Below are 6438 nucleotides of genomic sequence, written 5' to 3'. Positions count from 1 at the left end.
CCTTCAACCATCTCCTTGACTTCTTTGATTCCTGAAGTTGATTCGCCAATTTGAACCTCATTCACTCATTTAATTCTTCTAGTAGTCCTGAGTGACCGACTCTGTTGTTGGGAATTATCTGCTTGTCGCTGGAAGAATTCCCAAATTTCTGATGCACTTTTTGACATTAGCTCTCCTCCACTTGTTGCCATTAGCCATTCTTGCACATTCGGCAATAATCCCTCCAAAAAGTATTGGCATTGGTGCCATTTTTTGTACCCATGATGTGGACACTTCAAGAGTAGCCCATTGAATCGCTCCCACGTTTCGAAAAACTGCTCGTCATCTCTCTGGGTAAACTCCGAGATTTCCCTGCGAATAGCATTGGTTTTATGCACTGGGAAATATTTATTTAAAAATTTAGTTGCCATTTGTTCCCATGATGCAATGCTATTAGCAGGTAATGTATTAAGCCATGAACGAGCTCTATCTTTTAAAGAAAATGGGAATAATTTGAGTTTAACATCATCATCTGAAAAATTCTCATATTTAAATGTTTGACAAATTGCATGAAAATCATTCAAATGATTATATGGGTCCTCATTTTCTAGGCCATAGAATGTGGGGAGACAATTTAGCACACTAGGTTTTAGTTTAAAACTCCTAGCAGCTACATTTGGGTATCTTATGCATGACGTGCTCAAATTAGCTAAGGGACTAAAATAGTCCTTAAATGGCCTCTCCTGTGGTGCTTGTAAATCCATTTTATTTTTAACGTGTTTGTGTGTGCGAAGTGTTTTTTCTAATTCAAGGTCTATAGGTTCAAGATTAGGTAATAATAACCTACGACCATGCATGCAAAACAAATAAAATAAAAATAAGGATGAGAACAAAACAAATAAAAATAAAGAAGAGGGAGAAATTACGATACTAACCTTATTGCGCTATTAAAACCTTTCTATAAAAATACACAAGAATAAATACGTGAAATAAATTAACTAAAAATTAAATTAATAAAATAAACAAAAAAAATTACAAAGAAAAATAAATTGAAAATTAAATTACAGAATTTTAAAGAAGAGAAAAAATAAAAGAAATACTAACCTTTAAATGTAGATTCACTCTTTTTTTTCTTTTTTTTTTATAATAAAAAAAATACAAGAAAACAAATAAAAGAAATTATTCACAAAAATTAATTCTATGAATTAAAATTACTTACCTCCCCGGCAACGGCGCCAAAAACTTGTTGTGCAAATTTTAATGTACTCGCAAGCGCACGAATCTATTATAGTATAGATCAATGGTGACGAGTGTCGATCCCACGAGGAGGTGGATTTTAATTGTGTAGAATTAATTTTGTAAATGGGTGATTGGATTTGTGGTGGAAATGATTTGGAATATGCTAAGACTTAAATTAAAATGGCAAGAATAAATTCTAAAATTGGAATAGAAATTGTGAGAATAAATTGAAGAGAATTCTATTAAAATGACGTACTTGGGTATCTGGATCCGTATCAACATGCATCATGGGCTAAATATTCCTTATTAATGATAATTAAATCATGAGGGGGGAATCCACACCTCATGAACCACGCTCTAATGCTAAGGGCTTATCGTGCCAAATAATAATAACCTTATACTAGAGGGCCGGTGAAACCAAGGCAGTACTAGACAAGATTAGTATTATTTGTCGACGAGAAGTCAAAACATCCACAAAAACTAGAGGGGAAGAGAAAATAAATTTACCAAATTAAGCCCATGACACATGTTGAGACTTCACCTTCAACCCAAGCTTGAAAGAAAATTAGCCACTCATAATTGAACTAGGGGCAAAATAGGAATTTATTAAAATACGAAGAAAATACAGGATAGAGAAGGAATTATAGAAAATGGATCCCAAAAATGGATTCAGAGATATCAAATTAGGGGGGAGAGGCCCCCTTTTTATAGATACATGGAGTAAATCATGGCCATCAGATTAAAAACAGTTTGGACGCTCAGGATTGCGCCACGTCATCAGTCAACAGTCCACGGTTTGACCACGCAGATGAACAGTAACACGGTTTGACCCGACTTTGAACAGTAACGCGGTTTGACCCGGATGAACAGTAACGCGGTTTGGTTGAAAATAATCCTGTGTGATGCATGCACCGTACGCAAGATTTTTCGTCCACTGATATGCTGCCATGTCACCATCAACAGTACATAAGAATTTTAGTCCAACAGGATCGTGACACCTCATCAGTCAATGCCACATCATCGGTCAATGCCACGTCATCATCCGTCTATGTGAACAGTGTCGTGAACAGTAACGTATACAGTACCGTACATGTGAATAGTGCCATTTTTCCTTTTATGCTCCTCTTAAGGTTTTCGACTGTCCTGAGTTCCAAAGTGATGTCCGTTTTGCCGTCTGATCTCTCCTTTATTGTGAAATAACTATAATGCCCCTAAAATACATAAAATACTTAATTAAAATAAAACACATGTAATTAAATCACAAGAAGGTTAAATACATAAAAGTAAGGGTTGTTAGTAAGACTTGAAATGTAAAATGACGGTTTTCTCCTTTATAAATATGCATTTTCTAACACTCAACAGCTGTCCGGTGAGATTGGCCTGAACAATGGCCGTTTCTGCTGGTGGCGGCTGGGGAAGAAGAGGAAAAGAAAAATGTGATTTTAGGGTTCCATGGTTTTTACCATGGAGGTCCCTATAGTTTCATATTTGTTTCTTGTGGGCAGAAAATTTTAATTTTTTGCATTTAAGTCCAAACATAGTTTTGGGCTTAATTAATCCTAGTTTTAGGCCCAATTTCAATTGGGCTTAATGGATTAAAAATGCATAGACAAAATTAAATACATTAAATTTATTTTTGGTCCAAAAGTTTTATTTTAATAATAAAAAAAATAAAAATATCTATTTATTTATTTCTTTTTAAAATTAAAAATTGGACCAATTATAAATTAAAAAGCCCAATTTCCCCTAGTCCATTAACAAAAACAAGATCATGGAAGATGGATATTGACAAGAAGCCCAATGAAGATTAGGCTTAGAGTTAATGTATTTTTCATTATTAGGAAAGCCATGAATTAAGATTATTTAATTGTTTTTCTATATGTTATGTTTTGGATGATAACATGCCATGATAACATGTCATATAGAATAGGTAGTGCCACTCTATGCATAATGTTACATGTCATTCATTAATAATGAATCTCATTATATTGTTTGAAATTTGTACATGCTTAATAATATTTGATATCATCTAGATAATATTATAGGAAGCATGCAATTAACAATATGTATGTTTTAAAAAGGAAAAACCAATTTTAAAATATTGAGTGGGAGAGGGAAAATTCAAGATAATTTTCCCACGGGTTCCATTGTTAGTTCAATAATAAAATTATATATATACCTCGACTTCATGATACGGTGATGCTCCCTTCGGAGGGTATATATATTAAATATTTTATTTGATGAACTTCTTCAAAGATAAAATTGAAATATTTTTCAATCGATTGTTCACCCCAACGGTGACTATTGATATGAAAAATACGTAGATTGAAACAGTGGTTATACACTCAACTGAAATTTGTTATTAACCTTCCCAACGAAGCTCTGTTAACAAATTTAGGCCCAAAAAGATAACGATAATTATTTATCATGTCTCTACATGAAAGTAAATAATCCAATGGGTAATTGGGTCTAGTAAGTATAGACATGACTTCCCCACCGGATAGCTTGTCAAAGCGGAACTAGATTATCGTTACAATAAATTAAAATGCATTTATGGTTTTATGCATTTTTGTCATTTATTGTGAATATTATTTCAAATTATTTATGCATGGATGTTTTATTTTTCAGAAAATGTCTTCCCTAAGCCCACTTACTATTATTCTGAGTCAAAACAAACTCACTGGAGAAAACTACATAGATTGGAAAAGAAATCTATTCATTGTCCTGACTGCTGAAAATTATAAATATGTCTTAACCCAGCCATGCCCCCCAGTTCCAGCGGATGATGCTCATAGAAATCAGAGGAGGCTTTATGAGAAATGGCAAAAGGCCAATGAAATGGCAAAGTGCTACATTCTAGCCTCGATTTCTAATATTCTGCAGACCAAACATCAGAACTTGGAGACTGCCACTGAAATAATGGATAGTCTCCAACAGATGTTCGGGCAGAGTACTCGCTCTGCGAGACAAGCAACGCTGAAAGGAATTATGAACAGTAAAATGGGGAAGGGCACAAGAGTTCGTGATCATGTCCTCAAAATGATGGACTATTTGAATGAGGCTGAGATTCAGGGAGCACAAATCGATGATAACTCAAAGATTGACATGGTGCTAGAATCTCTGCCAGAAACATTCAAGGAGTTTAAGGTCAATTATAACATGAACAAAAGAAACATGACCTTAACTGAATTGATGAACGAACTCCATTCTGCTGAAGAGATCTATCGTGCTGAGAAATCTCTAGGAAGCATAAATATTACTGAAAAAGGTTCATCTTCTGGGCCTAAACCGAAAGGCAAAGGTAAGAAGAAAGCTGGGAAAAAGAGACCGTCTACCAAGCAAGATGGCAAGCCGAAAGGCAAATGCTTCAAGTGTGGACAGAAAGGTCACTGGAAAAAGGATTGCCCTAAGATTGTGAAATCAGGTATGGGAAATTTTTTTGTAATTGAGGCCTGTTTTGTTCAGAATCCTATTGACACTTGGGTGTTGGATTCAGGAGCAACTAATCATATTTGTAATTCACTTTATTGGTTTCAGGAAACCAGGAAAATAAGTGAAGGAAGCGTCAAGCTGCAGTTAGGGACAGGACAGTTCGTGTCAGCAGTAAAGACTGGATCTGTTTTATTATCTTTTAATAATGAGACTTTAGTTTTGAATAATTGTCTTTATGTTCCAGACATTAAGAGGAATTTAATTTTAGTAGCTTGTTTGTCAAAGCAAGGGTACACTGTAAATTTTGGATCCTCTGTTTCTATTTTTCATAATAAGAGACTTATTTGTTCTGGTACATTGGAAGATAATTTATATCATTTAAGTCCAATGATCCATTCTATGCATGACACAGTGATAAATAATGATGAGCATACACATTTATCTAAGAAAAGAAATATTTCTTCCAACCAATGTTACCTCTGGCATTTACGCTTGGGTTATATAAACCAAAATAGGATACAGAGAATGATCAAAGATGGGCTCTTGGGTCCATTAGAAAATGAATCATTGCCACTTTGTGAACCCTGTTTAGAAGGGAAAATGACCAAAAGGCCATTCTCGGCCAAAGGAGTACGTGCAACAGTACCACTTGAATTGGTACATACAGATGTATGTGGACCAATCAATGTACAAGCTCGAGGAGGTTATGAGTATTTCATCACTTTTACTGATGATTACTCAAGATACGGTTATGTTTATCTGATGCGTCATAAGTCTGAAGCTCTTGAGAAATTCAAAGAGTATAGGGCTGAGACAGAAAAGCAATTAGATAAGAACATAAAGAAACTTCGATCTGATCGAGGTGGTGAATTTCTCTCAGGAGATTTCAAAGAGTATCTGGTTGAAAATGGGATTATATCTCAATTGACTGCCCCGGGAACAGCACAACAAAATGGGGTAGCTGAAAGAAGAAATAGAACTCTTTTGGATATGATGAGATCTATGCTTAGTTATTCGTCATTACCAATCTCTTTTTGGGGACTAGCACTGGAAACTGCAATTTACCTTTTGAACTTAGTTCCATCTAAGTCAGTGCCTAAAACCCCAATAGAATTATGGTCAGGTCGCAAACTAAGTTTATGACATGTCCGTATTTGGGGATCACCAGCACATGTGCTGAAACCAAAGGCAGACAAAATGGATTCACGTTCTGAGGTTTGTATGTTTGTGGGGTATCCCAAAGGAACAAGGGGAGGTTTATTTTATAGTCCTCAAGATAGGAAAGTGATCGTGAGCACACATTTCACTTCCCTTGAGGAAGACTATATGAATAACTTCAAACCTAAGAGTAAGGTAATACTTGAAGAACTGTCAGGTGATCAGGTTGATGCTCAGCTTTCAATGCCTGTTACAGAACAGGAAGAACAGCAACAACTAGATGATCAACACAGGATTAACCCTGAACAACCATCACTTTTAGAACCTCATCGTAGTGGGAGGGTAACTAGGTTACCTGCGAGATACATGCTTTTGGGAGAAACCTATACGGCTATCTCAGATGAACATGTACAAGATCCCACTAGTTACAACGAAGCTCTAATAGATAGAGATGTTGAATTTTGGAAAAAGGCCATGAATCAAGAAATGGAATCTATGTATTCCAATAAAGTCTGGGAACTTGTAGAGGCACCAAATGAGGTAAAACCTATAGGATGCAAGTGGATCTACAAGAGAAAAAGAGAAGTAGATGGAAGGGTGGAAACATTTAAAGCAAGATTAGTAGCCAAA

General features: G+C 35.4%; 1 non-coding gene across 1 annotated transcript; it reads left to right on the top strand.

The window, feature by feature from the left end:
• Window positions 1–255: 255 nt before the first annotated feature.
• On the top strand, window positions 256–359 carry LOC112101307. The gene has a single exon (XR_002907433.1). It is a non-coding gene; the product is annotated as a small nucleolar RNA R71 (small nucleolar RNA).
• The last annotated feature ends 6079 nt before the right edge of the window (window positions 360–6438 follow it).

This window comes from Citrus clementina, unplaced genomic scaffold (assembly GCF_000493195.1).
Source record: "Citrus clementina cultivar Clemenules unplaced genomic scaffold, Citrus_clementina_v1.0 scaffold_2, whole genome shotgun sequence".
Taxonomy (NCBI): domain Eukaryota; kingdom Viridiplantae; phylum Streptophyta; class Magnoliopsida; order Sapindales; family Rutaceae; genus Citrus; species Citrus x clementina.
This window is presented reverse-complemented; position numbering and strand designations above follow the sequence as displayed.